We start from the raw sequence: 21,852 nt of genomic DNA on the forward strand, positions 1-21,852 counted from the left end.
TTTTTATGAAGGATATTTTGAAGATTCTTTTAAGTACATATATATTTATGATTATGTCTTCCTATTGAATTAACATTTTAATCATTTTGAAATATCCCTTTTTATTCCTGTAATTTTTTTGTGTTCAGATCTATTTCATCTAATATAAATATAGCTATTTCTTATGATTAATGGCTGCATGGGATTTTTCTAGTATTAATATTTCTTTATATTTAAAGCATAGATTTTGTAACAACATGTAGTTCAGTCTTGCTTTTATTTTTACCCATTTTAACCAACTCTGCCTTTTAATTAGAATGTTTAGTCCATTAAATCTTAATGTAATTACTAATATGTTTGGGTTTTGGGCTATCATTTTATTATTTGTTTTCTATTTGTCCCTTCTGGGTTTTTTCTTTGATTCCTCTTTTCCAAACTTTTGTTAGATTATTTGCATAATTTTTGGAATCCCATTTTATTTTACATATTGACTTGCAGCTATACTCCTTTGAATTATTTTTTTTTCATGGTTACTCTAGCAATTAAAATATACGTCTGTATTAGTTAGGGCTCTCTAGGGACATAGAACCACAGAAGATACCTGTAAATATGAGATTTTAGAAAAGTATCTCAGAAACTGTGGGGATGCATGAGCCCAAATTCTGTAAGGCAGGAAGTGAGCTGGCGACTCCAAGAAGGTCTTCAATGAACTCCCCAGAAGAGGCTGTCTGGCTGAAGAAGAAGTAAAGGTTCTCTCTTTTCTCCCTTGAAAGTCTTCAACTGATTGGATTAAATTCAGCTGATTGAATTCTCTCATTGCCGAAGACATGCCCTTTTGATGTAATCAGCCACAGATGCAGTCAATTGACTGATGATTTAATAAACCAGCCTTCTGGTTTATTAATCAGGCAAAAATATCTTTGTAGTAATGGTTAGGCCAATGCTTGCTTGACCAGACACCTGGGCACCATCACCTGGCCAAGTTGACAAATGAACCTATCAATCACAGTCCACCCCTTGTCAACTTGGCAGCTATATACATCACCTTAAACCATACTTAATTTCTAAATAGAACACAGTAAGATACATATATTTAACATAACAATACTCAGCTGTCCTGCATAAAACTGGAAATGCACTAAATCTCTCCAGAATATCATGCAAAAGTCCTTGGGTAACATTCACTCTTAAACTTGATATCCTATAACTTAAATACTAAGCTAGAGAACAAAACAAAGACATTTGCTTTATGAACAAATACAAACATACTCATGACAAAACAAAAAGGAAACATCCATGCCATCACAGTCCTCATTTCTGTAACTGGTCTCATGTGGCCGTAGTTCATATTTATCACTACCTTCTTCCACTACCCATTCTTTGTTTCCTTTACCCTCAGCAAGCACTTCAGCTGGCCACAGTTCTTTTCCCGGTGGGGTGACCCAAACCTTTACTCCTAAAGTTTCTAGGCCATTGGTAGTCCTGCCTGTGTTGGGTTGTTGCAGTTTTCCATTGACTTTAATAACAGAGGGCATGGTAGTACTAAGAGATTTCCTGTATTCCAGGAAAACTCTTTTTTACCTCCATTGCGTAGTTGCAATCCTATTTCCCCTTGATAGTCAGGATCAATCACCCCAGCCAGTACAGTAATCCCCTTTGTTGCCTGTTGATTCAGAGCTATGAGAAGCTCAAAATGGCCAGGTGGCAGTCTTAATTTCCAGTTCAATGAAATTATTGTTGTGTCTTCTGGTGGGAGCACTCCTCCTTTTGTATACCAGCAGAGCTTAAGGTTGCAGGGACAGGAAGCAAAAATTTTCCTAGTGGATCACTAGAAATGATAGTGAGTGGTGCCACTACCATTTCTACCCCTTGATTCCTGCACCCATGAATTCTGGCTGTGGGAGAAACAGCACCATGGAGAGGATGCTGATTCAGAGCATATACAGCCTTCTGAAGAACACTGACCCAGCTCTGCAAGGTGTTGCCACATAGTTGGCACTCTAATTAAGTCTTCAAAAAGCCATTCCACCATTCTATCAACCCAGCTGCCTCTGGATGATGGGGAACATGGTAAGACCAGAGAATTCCATAAGCATGTGCCCATTCCCTCACTTCATTTGCTGTGAAGTGGGTTCCTTGATCAGAAGCAATGCTGCGTGGAATACCATGATGGTGGATAAGGCATTATGTAAGTCCATGGATGTAGTTTTCACAGAAGCATTACATGCAGGGAAGGCAAACCCATATCTGGAGTATATGTCCATTCCAGTGAGAACAAATAGCTGCCCCTTCCATGATAGAAGTCCAACATAATCAACTTGCCACCAGGTAGCACGATGATCACCTTGTGGAATGGTGCCATATTGGGAACTGAGTGTGGGTCTCTGCTGCTAGCAGATCAGGCACTCAGCAGTGGCTGTGGCCAGGTCAGCCTTGGTGAGTGGAAGTCCATGTTGCTGAGCCCATGCCTAACCTCCATCCCTACCACCATAGCCATATTTTCATGAGCCCATTGGGAAATGACAGGAGTGGCTGGGGAAAAGGCCTACTGGTACCCACAGAACAGGTCAACTTATCCACTTGATTATTAAAATCTTCCTCTGCTGAAGTCACCCTCTGGTGAGCATTCACATGGGACACAAATATCTTCATGTTTTTTGCCCACTCAGAAAGTTCTATCCACATGCCTCTTCCCTAAACTTCTCTGTCACCAATTTTCCAATCATGTTCCTTCCAAGTCCCTGACCATCTAGCCAAACCATTAGCAATAGCCTGCGAATCAGTATACAGACACATCTCTGGCCAGTTCTCCTTCCAAGCAAAGTGAACAATGAGGTGCACTGCTCAAAGTTTCACCCACTGGGAGGATTTCCCCTCACCACTGTCCTTCAGGGATATCCCAGAAAAGGGTTGTCATGCTGCAGCTGCCCACTTTCGGGTGGTCCCTGCATATCGTGAAGGTAATGTGGCAGGAATGGGGCCATGGGCATTTGGGCCACTTCCTCATGTAACTTACTTGTGCCTTCAGGATCCACTTGAGCCATATATTGTATATACCATTTCCATTTTATGATGGAGTACTGCTGTGCATGCCCAACTTTATGGCTTGTTGGGTCAGACAACATCTTGCTCTTGATAGGCAATTCAGGTCTCATGGTAACTTTGTGGCCCATGGTTAAGCATTCTGGCTCTACAAAGGCACAATAGCAGGCCAAGCTGTTTCTCAAAAGGAGAGTAGTTACCTGCAGAGGACAGTAAGGCTTTACTCCAAAATCCTAAGGGCCTACATTGTGATTCTCCTATAGGAGCCAACCAAAGGCTCCAAACAGAATATCTATTTGCCACTGACATTTCTAGCACCATTGCGTCAGCTGGGTCATAGGGTCCAAGTGGCAGAGCAGCTTGCATAGCAGCCTGGACTCTTTACCTTAGAAGTGACACCTTGACATGCCCCACACCACTGGACACCTAGAAATTTTACTGAGGTGGAAGGCCCCTGTATTTTTGTTGGATTTATCTCCCATCCTCTGACACACAAATGCCTTTCCAATAATCCTAGAGTAGTTGCTACTTCTTGCTTCCTAGGTCCAATCAGCATGATATCAATATAATGGACCAGTATGATATCTTGCAGGAAGGAGAAACAATCAAGGTCCCTACAGACAATATTATGACATAGGGCTGGAGAGTTGATATACCCCTGAGGTAGGACAGTGAAGGTATACTGCTGGCCTTGCCAGCTGAATGCAACCTGTTTCTGGGGGTCCTTACAAACAACTAGTGAGAAAAAAGCATTTGCCAGATCAGTAGCTGCATACCAGTTACCAGGGGATGTGTCGATTTGCTCAAGCAATGATACCACATCTGGAACAGCCACTGCAATTGGCGTCACCACCTGGTTAAGCTTATGATAATCCACTGTCATCCTCCAAGCCCCATCTGTTTTCTGCACATGCCAAATAGGAGAGTTGAATGGTGATGTGTTGGTAATCACCACCCCTGCATCCTTCAAGTCCTTAAGAGAGGCATTAATCTCTGCAATCCCTCCAGGAATCTGGCATTGCTTCTGATTTACTATTTTGCTAGGCAGGGGCAGTTCCAGCGGCTTCCACTTGGCCTTTCCTACCATAATAGCCCTCACTTCATGAGTCAGGGAACCAATGTGGGGATTCTGCCAGCTGCTGAGTATGTCTATTCCAATTATGCATTCTGGAACTGGGGAAATAACCACAGAATGGGTCTGGGACCCACTGAACCTACTGTGAGATGGACTTCAGTTAAAACTCCATCAATCACCTGACTTTCATAAGCCCCTACTCTGACTGGTGGACCAGAGTGACGTTTTGGGTCTCCTGGAATTAATGTCACTTCTGAGGCCGTGTCTAATTATCCCTGAAATATCTCATTTCCTTTTCCTCAATGCACAGTTACCCTGGTAAAAGGCCATAGGTCCCCCTGGGGAGGGCTGGGAGGAAGATTAACAGTATGAATTTTTGACAGTGTAACAGGGTCCTTTCCTAAGTGTACCGGCCTTCCCCTCATTCAAGGGGCTCTGGATCTGTAAACTGTCTCAAGTCTGTGATTAAGGGGTTTTAGTCTCTGTTTCTGTAATTCAAGTTAGACTTTTGTTCACTTGACCTAGAATTCTTCTGCTTATATGTTCAAACAAGAATTTAGTAGACTGCTCCTCTATTTCACTTCTAAGTTCTCCATGACCTACTAGCCAATGCCATAAGTCTCCATGAGCCAGATTACTTTGCTCTTTTGAGCCTGCTGTCGATTATGATAGCCATGCCCACTTTGTGTTTGGCGATTAACTGCTGCCACATGGCTTCTGCCAACTCAGGATTTGATTATCCCCGTTGTGTTTAAGGATTCCAGCTCAGTGACAGCAGTTCCCACCATCATATCTGACCTACAGAGAAGGGCAACTACAGAGCTCTTCAGGGATGATGGAGCTAGTCTCACAAATTTATTCCTCACAGTCCTGGTAAAAGGTTTGTTCTCTGGACATTCCTGAGGTATGCGAGCAGGTCTTTCATGATAAATCCACTCTAACCTTCAAATCTCTCTAAGCCTTTGAACCCCCTCCTCTACATTATACCAGGGCAGTTCTGGCATTTTGACCTCAGGTAATGTCAGCCACCTTTTGATCCCTATTTCAGCCAACCACTCAAACTGTTAGTGCCGTTTCTAACCCCCTGAGCTACACTGAATGCAGAATCTCTGCTTAGTGGGCCCATATCAATAAATCCTGCCTGATCCAACTTTATATTCCTGCCACCATTATCCCACACCCTTAATATATATTCTCACACATATTCCCCTGATTTCTGTCTATATAAATTGGAAAACTCATGCAGTTCTTTTGGAGTACAGTGTACTTCCTCAAGGGTCACACTTGGTACCTCTCCTTTTGGGCCTGTTGGGACTTTCGTCTAGTTATAGGTCTTGAAGAAAAGAGTGGTGGTGGGGGTGGGTTATGAAAAGAATTAGAAGTATCCCTCAAGCCAATTACCTTAGGACATTCCATTGCAGTTTCATCTGGTGAAACAGGATTAATCTCTCCACACAGAGAAGTGAGGGCTGCTTCCTCAGGGGAGGGGATTACAGGTTTAGCAGCACTGGTGAGTTAATCTCTGTTCTAGTTTGCTAATGCTGCTGGAATGCAAAACACCAGAAACGGATTGGCCTTTATAAAATGGGGTTTATTTGGTTACACAGTTACAGTTTTAAGGCCAGAAATTTTCAAGGTAATGCATCAACAATTGGGTACCTTCACTGGAGGATGGCCAATGGCATCTACAAAACCTTTGTTAGCTGGGAAGGCATGTGGCTGGCATCTGCTCTGGAGTTCTGATTTCAAAATGGCTTTCTCCCAGGATGTTCCTCTCTAGGCTTCAGCTTCTCCCCAAAATGTCACTCTCAGTTGCTCTTGGGGGCATTTGTCCTCTCTTAGCTTCTGTGGAGCAAAAGTCTGCTTTCAAAGCCTGTCTCCAAAATGTCTCTGTAAGCTGAAGCTCCTCTGTCAATTCCTGCGCATTCTTCAAAGTGTCCCTCTTGGCTATAGCAAGCTCGCTCCTTCTGTCCGAGCTTATATAGTGCTCCAGTAAACTCATCAAGGCCCATGCTGAATGGGCAGGGCCATATCTCCATGGAAATTACCCAGAGTTATCACCTACAGTTGGGTGGGGTGTATTTCCATGGAAACAACCTAATCCAAATGTTTCAACTTAATCCCAACTAATATGTCTGCCCCACAAGATTGTATCAAAGATAATGGTGTTTTGGGGGACATAATACAATCAAACCAGCACAATCTCTTTAGGTGGAGGTTGGATGGTAGACTCCTCAGAGCAGACTGGATGTGGGGGCGGGGCTCTTTCCTCAGGACAGGCTGGAGGTGGGGGGTGCCATTTCCTCAGGGAAGACCATTACAGGTATATCTAGCAAAGGCTCAGCAGAATCCAGGGTTCCAATGTGCCCCCTACCATCATTATCAATCCATATGTCCCATCCCAAGTATCACGATTCCATTTTTTTCCTATCAATGACTTTACTTTAACAGCAGATACCCTGTGCAGTTGAGATGTTAGTTTACATTGTAAATCTGCTACTCACACAATGAGACTCTGGGTCTAGTTTTCAGAAATCTCAAGTCTGTGGCCACAGGAAATAAGATTTTCCTTCGGGGCACACATAGAAACCTTTAAATCTGTCATATGGCATTTAAATTTCAAATTTGAAGACTTCAGCTTGCCCCTTTCTCTTATAACTTTAATCAGCATATCTAAGAGTGAACAGCCAAGACCATTATACCTCTTAACTCCACAAAACTCTGTTAAGGTGTCAAAAACACTGTCACCCAGAGCCTTGCCTCATACAAGAGTATGATTAGAGAATCAAATGGTGATATTTTGTTTATCTCCATTGCCAACTCACACCATGGACTGTCAGTGCCCTCTTGATTATTGGAAACGGAGTCATTGGTGCCTTTGAATCTAATCAGAGTAGAAAACCAATTGTAAAAGCCCATTTTAAGATTCTATTTCCCCAGAACCACAGTATCAAGCTCTATTAGTTAGGGTTCTCTAGGGAAACAACCAACAGATAATACCTATAAATACGAGATTTTATAAAAGTGTCTCACACAACTGTGGGGATTCACGAGTCCAGATTCTGTAAGGATGGCAGCAAGCTGGCAACTTTGATGAACGTCTTTGATGAACTCCCCAGGAGAGACTAGCTGGTTGAAGAAGAAGTGAAAGTTCTCTCTCTTTTCCCTTAAAAGTCTTCAACTGATTGGATTAAATCCAGCTGATTGAATTCTCTCATTGTGGAAGACACACCCTTCACTGCCAACTGACTGATGATTTAATAAACCAGCCTTCTGGTTTATTAACCAGACACAAATGTTCTTGCAGTAATGGTTAGGCCAGTGCTTGCTTGACCAGACACCTGAACACCATCATCTGGCCAAGTTGACACATAAACCTAACCATCACAACATCCTTAACTTTTCAGTCTATATACAGTTTATATTTCATACAAACTAGAGAAATTTCCCACCATGTAACTCCATATCCCCCTCCCTTCCCTATACTGTAGATGTTATATGTATTGAACTATATATGTTATAAAGCACACAAGGCAATGATAGAGTTTTTGCTTTAAACAGTAATTTCTTTAATTACAAAGAAATTAAAATGGGAAAAAAGTAGTGTTTTGCATTTACCCAAATATTTTCCATTTCTTTTGGTCTTCCTTCCTTCCTTAGGATCTGAGTTCCTATTTGGTATAATTTCCCTTCCCTTTGAAAAACTTCCTTAGCATTTCCTGTAGTTTGAGTCTGTTAGCCACACATTTGCTCAGCTTTCTTTTATCTAAAAATACCTTTATTTCCCCTTGATTCTTGAAGAATATTTTTACTGTATATAGAATTCTGAGTTGGCAGGGTTTTGTTTTCTTTTAGCACTAGTTTTTCTTCTTTCTCCTGGCCTCTATAATTTCTGATGAAATATCAGTTGTTAATTGGGTTGTTGTTCTTTTATATATAATGTGTCATTTTCTTTTGCTTCTTTCAAGATTTTCTCTTTATCATTGCTTTCAACATTTGACTATGATGTGACAGCGAGGTTTTCTTCATGTTTATCTGGCTTGGTGTTCAATGAACATCTCAAATCTGTACATTTATATCTTTCATCACATTTGGGAAAATTTTGGCCTTTATTTCTTCAACTTTTTTTCTGCCCTATTCTCTCTCTCATATTGTATATTACATGTGTATCTATTGGGGCGCTGCTCATTTATATTTACTTTCTCACTGTTTTTCTCTCTGTTAACATTGGATAATTTCTCTTGCTTGATCTTCAAATTCACTTCCTCTTTCTTCTACCATCTCCATTCCGCTGTTAAAGCCATATGAAATTTTAAAAAAAATTTCAGATATTATACTCTTCAGTTCCAGAATTTCCATTTTTAAATCATTTCTGTTTCTGTGCTGAGATTTCCTATCTTTTCATCCATTGTGAGCATATTTTCTTTTACTTCATTGAAGGGAGTTATAATATAGGCTAGAAATTCCTTCTTTGCTAATCACAGCATCTGGGTCCTCTAGTGGTTGTCTCAATTGTTTTGTTTTTTTTTTTATCTTGAGGATGTGTTCCATTTTTTTCTGGCACTATGTATGTTGAATAATTTGAATAGTATCCTGAACATTATGCATTTCAAGTTGTGTAGATTCAGGATTCAGTTATTTTTCTCTGATGGACATTATTTCTTTTGTTTTACTAGGCGACTATCTTGGTTGGAATCAAACTGTCAACTCTGTTTCTTAGGCAGTGGTGCCAATATCAGTGCAGATCTTTTCCTGATAGTTGAGCTGCTTTGAGTCTTCTCTGTGCATATGTGGTTCAAGGGTCAGACAGAGATGTGGACAGAAGAACCTGGGGATCTTCTTTTTGGCTCTTTCCTTTTAAGATGTAGTCTCTCTCTCTCTGGCTGTTGTGGTTTCCTTCTTTCTAGCTTCCTGTTTCCCTAGTCCAGAAAAGATTGGTTCTTCCACCCATGCCCACCCACCCTCTCCAGCCCTCACCCATACACTATGCCAATTGTATCTAGGCTCAGCCAAAAGCTGCAAATACGCAAATTCACGCTCTGTATAATTCACCTCTGAGGAGCATAGGCTGTTCATCAAATTATACCTGCTCTTGTTCGCTTTCTGGTAAGATATTACTCAGTCACTACTAGAAGTTGAATTTGACTATACTCAATTTGAGCACTAGGAAATGAATGATATAGTTCTTAATAAATGCAAAGAATGGGGAATTTCAGGTTTAGAAAGAACTTTCTGGGCTAGACACGGAGTAATTACCAAATCAGCTGTTGCTAAATAGATTACTTCCTGGCTTATTATAAAAGTTCCTAGATTGTAAGCTCTTACAGCAGTCACATCTATTCCTGAGTTGTAATGGTTGTCTCTAAACTCTGAGATGCTGAGCTATTTGTGTATAACCTGGTCGGTCCCTGGAAGTTCGAGTATCTGTGTGACACCTGAGACTTAGAGCTAGAGTTCGGCAGCTATGAATGTCAATATTACCCCATACAGCAACTGCTAAAAAAGCTGAAAAACAGTTCAGACTTCAATTAGAGATATGAATGAAGCAGATCTGGTTAGGACTAATGCAAATCAGACTAAAGGGTAAAGGGCAATACTGTGTTTTAAAACTTTAACCTCTATGTGAGACCAAAGGAAGAGATGTTTTTTGGTGCAAAATCTATACTTTCTGTAGCACACTAAATAATTTAACTTGTATGGTCAGTTTATTCAAACACCATAAATACATGGAACTTTAAATAGGAAGTGAGATCTGGTTGGTTTGTACAGGTTAGTGTGAAATCCTGATATACCCCAGAGTAATTTGGGCAGAGAATAAAAATGTATTTGCAAAGTCCCCCGAGGGACTGGGGAAAATGCAGAAATATTAAACTTCCCCACATGGGGAATTCCTGATATTCTCACAAGTATTGGGAACTACCAGTTTAGAAGGCCAAGCCCTCGATCTTGGGGCTTGCTCTTACAAAGTTTGCTACTGCAAAGGAGAAGCTAAACCTACTTATAATGTTTCCTAAGAGTTGCCTCCAGAGAACCTCTTTTGTTGCTCAGATGTGGCCTCTCTCTCTAAGCCCACTTAGCACTGCCTCCCCACTATGTAGGACATGACTCCTGGGGATGATCCTGGACCTGGCATTGTGGGATTGAAAAAGCCTTCCTGACCAAAAGGGGGAAGAGAAATGAAACAAAATAGTTTTAGAGGCTGAGAGATTTCAAATAGGGTAAGAGGTCATTCTGGGTGTTATTCTTATGAATTATATAGGTAATCCTTTTTAGTTTCTGGTCTATTAGAATAGATAGAATGTAATACCTGAATCTGTTGAAATATAATCCAGTAGATTTGATTCTTGATGATGACTATATAACTACCGTGCTGGTTTGCTTATATTATGTCCCCCAGAAAAAGCCATTTTCTTCAATGCAAACTTGTGGGGGCAGACATATTAGTGTGGATTAGGTTGGAATATTGGATTAAGTTGTTTTCATGGAGATGTGACCCACCCAAATGTGAGTGGCACCTTTGATTAGGGTGTGACCTCTTGAGTGAATGTTTCCATGGAAATGTGGCCCCACCCATTCAGGGTGTGTCTTGATTAGTTCACTGGAATCCTATATAAAGAGCTCACAAACAGAGGGACTTCAGAGCAACTGAGAATGACATTCTGGAGAATGCCATTTTGAAACGCAACCTGGGAGCAAGCAGACGCCAACCACATGCCTTCCCAGCTAACAGAAGTTTTCCGGATGACAATGGCCTTTCTCCAGTGAAAGTACCCAATTGTTGATGCCTTACCTTGGACAATTTATGGCCTTAAGACTGTAACTTTGTAACCAAATAAATCCCCTTTATAAAAGCCAATCTATTTCTGGTGTTTTGCAGAACAGCAGCATTAGCAAACTGGAACAACTATATAGGTTTTCTTGCATGACTGTGTGATTGTGAAAACCTTGTGGCTCACACTCCCTTTATCCAGTGTATGGGCAGATGAGTGGAAAAATTGGAACAAAAATTAAATGAATAATAGGGGGGTTGGGGAGGAGGGGTTGTTTTGGGTGTTCTTCTATTTTTATTCTTTTTTTGTTTGTTCAAAAATTGACTGTGGTGATGAATGCAGAAATATATAATGGTACTGTGAACAACTGATTGCACACTGTGGATGACTGTAGAGTACATAAATGTATCTCAATAAAACTGAATTGAAAAAAAATTGATTACTTCCTGGCCCTCTGCCCAGGGGATGGATCTTCTTCCCAATATCCAATCCTCTTGATTACCCTCAAAGACAGTGCTCACTACCTCATAAAGCAAACCATCCCATTTTTAGACAATTTTGAGCGTTTGAAATATTTTCCTTTGATGTGTGCAAACCTTCCTCATTTCAGCTTGTACTCTTCAGTTGCAACCCTCAGGGCCACACAGAATGAGCTTAATTCCCCTCTCCCCCATAGATTCTCCAGAAAGCAGGCATCCTGAACTCTGCAATGCAGGGGAAACAGCCCCAGCTATGCCAAGCAGTCCTTGTAGGGTCAGCCCCTCATGACTTTGGTCTCCTTCTCTTGAATAGGATCCTGCACCTCCACAGCTCTCTTAAGATGTCATCCCCAGAATGGGCCCCACACTCCGGGTAAGGCCTGGGCAGCCTAGAGGCCCAGTTCTTTCCATAAGGCAACTTAGGCTCCCATCGACTCTTCTGCCAGCCATGCTGCATTTGACCCGTGTTAGGCTGGTGGTCAGTGAACACTCCTGAGTCCTTTTTATCTGGCCCCAGAGAGCCACCTTCTACAAGGTGTAACATCAAGCCTCAGAGAGTTTGCTGCTATCAGGGCCTGGTTTGCCCTCCCTGCCCACCTCCTGGGGTACCACACTTGGACAGGGCTTGGAACTGGATTCCTTGAGGCCCTCAGATCTGTCTGCATCTCTGCTTTGTAAGTTTCAGAAAAAATAATCTGTATCAAATGATAGTTTATGTTCAAGTCAGGTTGCAACAATCACTATGATTCTGTATAGAATCTTATACTTTGCAAAACCGTTTCTAAATCACCTCATTGGATCCAGGCAATAACCACATGAAGTGGGCAGACAAGAGTGTACTGTCCACATTTGACAGATAAGGAAACTTGTATTGCAGATAAGTTCCAGGCTGTTGGAACTAGAGATAAAGGATAGTCAAAACCAATGGAGCAATCTATTACAAAACATTTTTCTCAAAATTGCAGAGACTTCAGACTTCCATTCAAATCCATTGCTTAACCATCCTCTGGTAGAAAGTTTTTTTCCTCAGGGCATTTTTTTGGATGTGGATGATCTGAACGAATTCCCGTCCCCCTCCCATCCCCCTACCCCCAACCCTAAGGAGTCGGGTGGGAATACAGCTGTGCATACTAATGAAGGAGAAGGGAGTCTCTAGGCTTCCAGAATAATTTGCCTACAGCCCCGAACAAAAGCTCAGGTATGGAAGCTTGGCAATGCCCCTGACCTTTCACATCCCCAGAGCCGAGCTGCAGGGAGGAGGGGCGGCTGCACAAAAGGGTCCAAGGAGTGACCCGGCCTGCCTCAGCTACCTGCTGTTCACCACAATGGGGTCCGAGGCCTGGGCTGCCTCTGGAGGCCGGAGAAAAGGGCCGAGATAATGGCAGGCTCAGCTACCGCTGCTCTGTTCAGAGGAACGAGAAGAGGGAGGCGGCAAAACCTCCCGGATAATAAAGAAGTAACAAATGAGGAATAAAAGGTTATGGAAGATATCTTAACCCAGGGATGAAAAAAATGTCAACATCTGTGAGGCTTTCTGCACCAGCAGACCTAGGCTCCAATGAAAACCCTCGAAAAGCCATTCACTGCAGGAGAGGCAAAAAGGCTACATTTTTCTATGGGGGCCGTCGAGAGTTCGATGAGCCTGCCCTTTCCCCTTCGGATGCCGCTGAACCAAGCGCTAATGTTCATCTCCAGCTTTCTTAAGGAAGGAGGGGTGGGAGGAGAATGCAGCTCCGGGACCAGCTTTATCCTGGAGTCTGTGAGGTGGGTGGATTTAGGAGCAGGCTAGATGTCTGCAAATTGAGGCAAGGAAGAAAAGCCAGTGGAATTAGAGAAAATGCTGTTCAACAAGGGTCTCCTTTGACAGGGGCCTTTAAGAAGGACGTGGCTCCAGGAAAAGTAATCCTCTTAGCACCGACTTATGTGTGTGTACAAAACAGGGAAATCGAATCTGAATGTCCTCATTGCATTTGCTAAAATACCTAATGAAAACACAAAGATTCCTTATTTTGATCTTCACCTTTGATTTAGAAGATGGAGAGTGGCAGATGTTTGCTTATAAAGCTGATTTACCAATTCAAACTGAGAGTTTGGGGTGGTAGAAGGGCTGACCCTACTCTCTTCCCAAGAGATGTGGGCTGTAGAACTTTGAGCCTTTGCATCTTTCCCTGGGGTTTTTGGACAACCTCCTGCCTTGTGCTTTCAGGCTCTACTGTGATTTTATTTCTTGGGTTTGTGCACTGTGTTCACCATTGGGATCTCTCTCTAGAAAGAAATCTCAAATCCTGGCCAATATATACAGTTTCCAGAAAAGAGCAGGGAAGTTGGCATGAAAAGAGATGAACTCCCAAAGTTTTGACTGATCTTCAGTCGGGGAAAATTATGCCTTGGTCAAAAAGCTACCAGAATGGTCCTCACCACACACACACACACCCCTACCTATAAACACATACACAGGCATACATTCCCACAAACACACCCACACAAATATACCTCCACACACAACAGCCCATACCAATTACCCCTACATACATATACACATACATACATCCTCATTCATAACCACACACACAGTACCCTCCCCATCAAATACGCTTGATGCCCAAACACACCCCCATGCTCCCAGTGTGAATTGTTATTAGCCATATGAGCAAACATTTTCCTTACCCATCTCCTCAGCACACAGATTTTTAGACCAAATATTTCAGTTATCTTTGTGTTCTAAAATGAAACAAGATGCAAGTGAGGATAAGTAAAATATTTGGGGGTTTGCCAAAAAGACTTTATCGAAGCTAAAATAGGAGTGTGCATCTTCTATTTCTCCTTTGATATATTGGGGCTATTTGAAATTCAAAAATTTTTTTTCATTTTCTGTTGGGGAACAAAAGGAATAGGAGCAGAACGGGGCGGCCCGCGGAGAGGCTGATTATGGCTCCAGATGTGGTCCAAGCAGGAGTAGTGAGCTCCCAAGCTCTAGAAGTATCAAGCAGAGGCCTGATAACCCTCTGTCATCTGTTTCTATAAATTGTAGGGGATTCATATGCCGAATGTGTAGTCAAACTGGATGAACCCAGATATCTTTTTAGTGACAGAGCCAGATCTTTCTAATGCAGAAGCTTAGACTGTTAACCTCACTGCAATGCCTCTTAAGAAAACTTAATTCTTAGTGGTTTTCTGTACCCTCCTCCTCTTGGTCAGTAGGTGAGAATTGACTCTGTGTCCTTCCAAGTTCATCCTCTGATGCTCCTTTCCTTATGGAAACATCTCTGGCCAGCATGTCTCTGCTGTGGGCTGGGGAGGGCTCTAAGCTGAGCAGCCAGGCCCGAGAATCACTGAAGTGGTTGAGATTGTCCCTTATCTGCAGGAGGTGAGCATTTAGTTCAGGTACCCTTTCTACTGGCACACAGAACTCTTTCAGCAAATACTGTCAGGCTCTGAGCTCACTGAAGAGAACTGTAGCCCTTCTGATTTTTGCATCCTTCTGAGAAGCACATTTCCTCATTCTCCACCCCCCATTCGCCAGGCCCACTCTACTGAGAAAAGAACACCACTGTTCCGGTTTGCTAATGCTGCTATTATGCAAAATACCAGAAATGTATTGGCTTTTATAAAGGGGGGTTATTTGGTTCCAAATTTACAGTCTGAAAGCCATGAAAATGTCCAAATTAAGGCATCAACATGAGTATGACTTCACCAAAGGAAGGCCAACGGCATCCAGAAAACCTCTGTTAGCTGGGAAGGCACATGGCTGAGGTCTGCTGATCCCATGTTGTGTTTCAGCTCCTCTTTCAGCTCCTGTGCATTCTTCAAAATGTTGCTCTTGGGGTATTTTCTCCTCTCTTAGCTTCTCCAAAGCATCAAAGTCTGCTTTCAACAGCCATACCCAAAATGTTTCTCTCAGCTGCTCTCCAAAATGTCCCTCTCAGCTGCTCTGAGGTCCTTCTGTTTGTGAGATCTTTTATAAGACTCCAGTGATTAAATCAAGACCCACCCTGAAGGGGTGGGGTCCCATATCTCCACAGAAATAATTTAATCAAATTGTTCATCCACAGTTGATTGAGTCACATCTCCATGGAAACACTCAAAGGATTCCAACCTAATCAACACTAATATGTCTGCCCCTACCAAGATTGCATTAAAGAACATGGCATTTTGGGGGACATAATATATCCAAACCTGCACAATCACTTACCTAGAGAAAGATCAGCAGATACCTCTGATCCTTTTATGCCCAATGTTCCAAGGGATGGGGGAGTCACAGTCACAGACTTGGAACCTTAGAGATCAATGGATCTAACTTTCTGAGGTGGTTCTAAGGATGTGTACACAAATTCTTTGATATGACTGCGCTTAAGAGGTAGAGCTAATTGCTATCTTCTTGAGTGTGGACTGGACTTAGTGACTAGCCCATTAGAGAATAGAAATTTGGCAGAAGTGATGGAATATCACCTCCAAGATTAGGTTATAAAAAGACTGTGGCTTTTGTCTCAGGTTCTCTCTCTTGAATCATTTACTCTTGGGAAAGCCATTGTGAGGCAGCCTGTGGCAAGGCTCATATAAGAAACTGAAGTCTGCCAACAGGGAGCTTGGTAGTGGATCCTCCAGCCCCAGCAGAGCCTCAGGGTGGATGACTTCATGGCAGCCTCCTAAGACACCTTGAGCCAGAACCATCCAGCTATGCTGCATCTGAATACTTGACCCACAGAAATGGTAAGATATAAAATTTTTGTTGTTTTAAGCCTCTATATTTTGGGGTAATTTGTTACACAGCAACAGATAACTAATACACTCCCTATTGTGCAGCTGTGGGAACTGAGGCCCTGCTGAGGGAGTCATTTATCCAAGCTTGCAAATGGCAAGCCAGTTCTTGAAATGAACTAAAAAATTTTGACTTCTTGTCTAGTGCTCTTTCCACTCCATCAGACCTCCTGTCATGCCCACTTCCCACTAATAGATGAGAAGAATTTAATTTGCCAAGACTGCCTGCTTGTGAGCTCATGTTCTGGGCAGTGAGGACATGGCAGGGCATGCATTCAATGGTGTAGGGTTTAGTGGGGGCAGAGGAGTAGTTATGATATAACAACCTCCATAACTGCCTCTCTTCCTGGGGCTTATGTTTTGTCTGATGTGGGAAGTTCAACCCATGCATACGACTTTTGAATTTAATATAGAACTTCCCACCCAGAAATGACTGTGTGGGTAAAGTAAGTGTAATTTGCCTGGGTTAATTATTTTATTATACACTTAAGCAAAGTTGATGGAAAAAAAGGAACCTGGAGATCATGAAACTCAGCTATTTATATCTCTCCAAATTCTCTTTGTTGGTGTTCTTTGCACAGCTGAAATGGCCTACATGGGCTCCTCAGGGTTTTGCTTTCCTCACTCGGCAAGTGTCCCTTGTGCCCTAGGTCCTTGTGTGTTGGGAACTCAGGGCCCTTTGTGTCTGTCACTCTCCTAGACCACCCTCCTGTTCACCCAGCTCACTCCCTTGCCTCCTGTGTTCCTTGTTCTCAGTGGCCCCAGCTCTCTGACCCATTGGCTCTGTCCCCAGCTCCTATCCCACCCAAGCCCTCTCTGCCTTGCTCCCTCATGGAAACATGAATGGGTGGCTTGGGCCCGGAGCCTTGGTTCTCTCTCAGCCTCAACTTTGGGCACATCCTCCAGCTCCACGTACTGCAGAGGCAGGTAAGCAGTGCTCCTGGTGCTCCCCCATCCCTGGAAGTGGCACAGTCTCACCGTGTAGGAGGCCCCTGAGATGCCATTGCCCATGACAATTTTCCTGGTGACTCAGGTCTTGGGGTTCTCAACGTGTCACACTCCCCCACCCACATCTGAATCATGGAGGGCAGGGAGCGGGTCAGAATGCTGGTTGCTGGGCCCTCACCAAGACCTTCTGCATCTAGAGAAGGAACTTGGGTTCCTGCATTTTGAGAAGCGCCCCAGGTAATGCTGGTACTCAATAAAGTTGTATAGCTATGGCTCTGTTTTTCCTTGTTTACAATTTGGAGCTTTTAAATACTGCTTGATTGGCCTGGTTTTTAGTAAATCCTGGAAAGACTGTCAAAGGCAACCCTTAAGCCTTCAGCTGTCCTGGGGCTTTCCTCCACCCGTTTTCTCCTTGCCACCTCCCTTAACTTCTTCCCATTGCCTGTTTCCACCCATAGCAACAGGAGGTCAGAAGAAGCCAAGGTATTGTTCTCATAGGCCATTTGGCTTCTTATTAGAAGCCCAGCGAATGTTTTCCTGAGGGAGGAACTGGCAATTATTGGTCAAAATAAGGTCTAAGAATTTCACTGTGTTATGTCTTCTACTGTTGAACGCTAAGAGTTGGTTTTATGTGTATTGTACATTAAGGACAGAATTCTGCCATGGAAAGTCTACACAAAGGACCATGGGTGGGCTTTGAGGGGGATGCTTCTGAGTTGAACCTCCTGTAGCATCCTACCTCATTCCATCAGTGGGGTCAGTTCCCCCAGGGCATGCAATTCACTGCTTCCTCCCAAGTAGAGGAAACCATCCCTGACTTGCCTGGAGTTTGCACAACTTCCCTAACTCCTCTGTGACTACGGGTAGGTGCCCCTGACGTGGGCCTCAGTGGCCTCCACGTATGATGAGGGGTTTGGAGTAGATGGTCTGGAAAGTTCTTTCCGGCTTTGAGATTCTGTGATACATGCCACACATAATGGTCTTTCAGCACTGCCTAGATCTTGCCCCAAGCCTAACCTCCTCCACTCCCAGAGGTGGCCTGAACCCACGGCATTCACAGCTTCGTCCATTCCCAGGGAAGTATAGAACAAAACAAGGCTCCAGACCCAGAGTCCCGTGAAACCCAACCAAATTGAAGCATCAGTCCATCCAAAGAGAGACGTGTGCTGGAGAGGTTTAGAAAGGGCTGGGGGCGGCAAGCATGTCTGCAGATGGCTGTTCAGTTTGGCACTCTCAGTGAGTCTGGGCCAGCAGGAGCTACAGCCAGATCTTGACTTTGTAGCATGCTTGGAGGCCTGGGATGCCTGAAATCCTCCCAGGGCATTTCCCCAAACCACTTGCCCCCTGAAAAAAAGCCCCCAACAGTTATGGAATCCAGGAGCCGATGCACAGTGGGAGATGTAATCAGAATCTAAATAAAGCCTGCAGAGAGGACGATGCAGCTTGACACACAGGCACAAGCATGAACCCCAAGCTCCAATAGCTGTTCTCCCCACGTGACAGACAGACTTGACCACAGCCTGGAAATACCACCCTGGGTGTTGTCTGTGCCTCTGAGGCTGGCTGCGCTCTGAGCCCTGCCACCCGCCCACTAGCCAGTGTTTCCTCTGTGGCTGCAGGCATGATGGCTTCCATTGTTAACATTTTGAGTCTTGTGAACTGTCAGTCAAGGGAGCAATTCACAGCCCGAGATGCACTACCCTGGTGTTGTCCCACCACATGCACTCTTTCCCTGTCCCGCCATCAGCCCAGACTCCTTGGTTGCCCTTGGCAAGTCCTCATCCCTCCAGTCCTCCCTACAGCCACCAAGAAAGGGCGCTGCCTTGGGAACAGGAGCTGAGACACATCATCTGCTTTGACTTCTGCCCAACAGGGCCCAGGAGTGAGGCAGGCTGAAGGCTCCTCAGATTCCAGGACCTCTGCTGTGGGGGCTGGAACTGTTCCACTAATTGATGCTGACTTCCACAGCTGGGGCCTGACCCCATAAATCCTGACTCGGACACACATCAGCAGTAGACACCAGAACAGGGTGGGGTCAAGTTGCTGCTACGAATGGGAGAAAGAACAAGGTCCTGATTTTACCCTGAGGGCCAGGATGGGGGTGGAGTGGGAAGGGTTGGGCCTTTCTTTCAAAACAGAAAATGATTCAATGATGTCAGCATCCACTTAGAACCACTTAGCCTTGGGGCCGTGATTGGAGAGGAGCTTCCATTCCTGGCTCTGCCTCTCACTGGCTGGGTGACCCTGGACAAGTCATGCAGCATGTCTGGGTCTCAGTTTCCTTATTTGTAAAATGTCAGGATATACCGGTTGACAGCTAAGGACTGTCCCTACCATTGGTTCTATGTTTTATTTCCATTTTAGGGGTTTCCAGTTCCCAAAAGGAGAAGTTCAGGGAGGAGTGGCTGAGGAGACAGGAAGAGAGGTTTTGATGGTGGCTGTGAGGGGAGTCGTACACAAAAAGGTTTTTTCCTAGGATCATGGAAGAATTTTCTCCATCCTGAAGATGAGGAAATAGCCTCAGAGAAGCCAAGTGAGTTCACCAGCTGGAGCGTGGCTGGGCCAAGGCTTGGCCCACGCTCCCCACTGCTCTTTCCATAGAGCCATCAGCACCCTTCTTTCCTTCCAGTCCCACTTGTCCAAATCCTACCGCCCTCCAGGCCCCCTCTCAGGCTCACCCCCTTCATGGAGACTTCTCTGATGCTCTTAGGCAAAATCAATTGCTCCTCCCACCAGGAACCCTATAGCACCTCATATACCCATCTCTTGGCCACAGAAACTTCTCCTTAGGCCAGAGAACTTCTGCCTGTCCCAGTGGCCAGGGAGACCCTTGAAGGCTGGGACTTCAGTTTCTTAAGTCTTCTCTGCAACCCAGCACAATGAATGGCTCACTGTAGGTGCTCTGTGAGTGAGTGTGGAATGGAAATTACTCAGAGCATCCTCCTGCCCTCACCTCAGAGGTGAGACAGCCTGTGTAACCCCCAACTGTAGCCCTTGGGTAGTTCTGTATATTGAGGCACATGGCCCAGTGTAGCCAAGAGGCTGAGGGGGAACCCTCTGGAGACGTCTCTGGCCCAGTAGCTCCTCTATCAATTATGCTTCAAAGAGGACTCTCCAGATGGGGCTCCTAGACCAGGCAAGAGAATGGGGATACGTGAACCCCTAGGCTTGGCTGTGGAGAGTGAGGAGGGGAGTTTGCTGCGCATACTGAGGATTCTAACCCTTGAGTTGTCATGACTGTAAGCCTTTCCATCCTTCCATCATCTATTTTCACCAAGGTGTCATTCTCATGGTCTGTTCCTCCTCCTGTTAGAAGCCGTCTGAGGACAAAGACCAAGTATGGTTTAAGTTTCCCTGGCACCTAGTTCTGCGTGAAGCACATGGAAGGGACTCAATAAAGAATTTTTAGAGTCAAATAGATTCTATTATCCTGTTTGCCCCAGGACAAGTAGACTTAAAGAATGTCCAGGCATGGAAAGGACTTCAGAGCTCATGTGATAAGTGTACCCCTGTACCAAAGATGGGGCTATCTGAGAGGCAAAGAAGAGATTTGGCCAAAGCTACAGAGCGCCATCTGCCCCGTTCGATCTGTAGAATCTGCCTTCTCATTCCACAGTGGGAAACACTGCAAGGGGAGAGGGAAGTGGCTTCAGGAGGTGGCAGCACAGGGGCAGTAAGACAGCCTGGGTTTTGGAGTTAAAAACACCTGAGTTTGAATCCTGGCTCCGTATCTTCCTGTGTGTTGCCTTGGAAATTACTCTTGTTTCTGGGCTTCACTTTTCTTATTTATAAAAGGGAGTTAATGGCCATATTACAAAGTTGCTGTCATGTTTAAAACAAGAAAATGTTTATAGAGTGCTTGGGCAAATAGTAGGTGCTCAAGAAATAAAACCCAATTACTACCTTTCTCAGTGGGGATATGGTGGGGGTGGGGGTGAGAGGGTATGTTTTTTTTTGTACCTATGGAAGCTAATGAAGCATGTTCCTCGTCTTTGATTATGTCATATGCCACCCAGTTTTCCCACATGTGAGGTCCCCCAGGGCCAAAAAATTACAGGGAAATTCAGCCTGTGGGAAGGTGGGCTTCTTTCCCCTTCAGGGGCTGCTGGGGCCTAGTAGGGGAACAAGGAAACTGGCCCTGGGACTTTCTTTGGTGGAAAAGGGTATCTTGGTCCTCACCTGAACAGCTGTGTGACCTGCAGCAGCTCCTTTTCTCTGAGCCACAAAAGTCCCTCCCTGGGAGTGGGGAGGAGAATACCTGCCTTGTCCGCAGCTTAGAGCTGACATGAAGCTCCACACAGGTGTTTCATACACAGTGAAGTGCAGCCCAAATACCTGGGGTCATTACAATTTTAGTGTAAGCACGACTGTTAAGAAAACTAAGAAGTAGAAGGACCTTGCAATGTGTCTTGCTTCAAAACTTTTTTTTTAAACGCTGCAGATCAGAGAGGAGGGAGAGAGGTTAAAAAAGGATTCAAGCCAACAGCTCCGACTCCGTTGTCAGCCAACTGGAAGAAAGAAGTGAGTAGCAGAGCTTTGTTTCCAAGGGAATTTGCGCCAAGAAGAGCCCCAGCCAGCCCAGCTGGGGCCTGGGGCCAAAGCCTCGTCGGGGGTCGGCCGCCCTGCCTGCCCTCCTGATCCCCTTTCTTCCATGTGGGTTAGTCTGAGGCTCTTTTAGTGCTTGGTGAGGTGCCAGGAAGCCTTCTGGGCCTGGCTTCTCTGGGCTGGGTCTGCTGCTCCTACCAGGGAGGTGGAGAGGCAGGAAAACCTCCTGCTGTGTATGATTCTGAGGCTTAACCGG

The sequence above is a fragment of the Choloepus didactylus genome, chromosome 1, assembly GCF_015220235.1.
Source record: "Choloepus didactylus isolate mChoDid1 chromosome 1, mChoDid1.pri, whole genome shotgun sequence".
Taxonomy (NCBI): domain Eukaryota; kingdom Metazoa; phylum Chordata; class Mammalia; order Pilosa; family Megalonychidae; genus Choloepus; species Choloepus didactylus.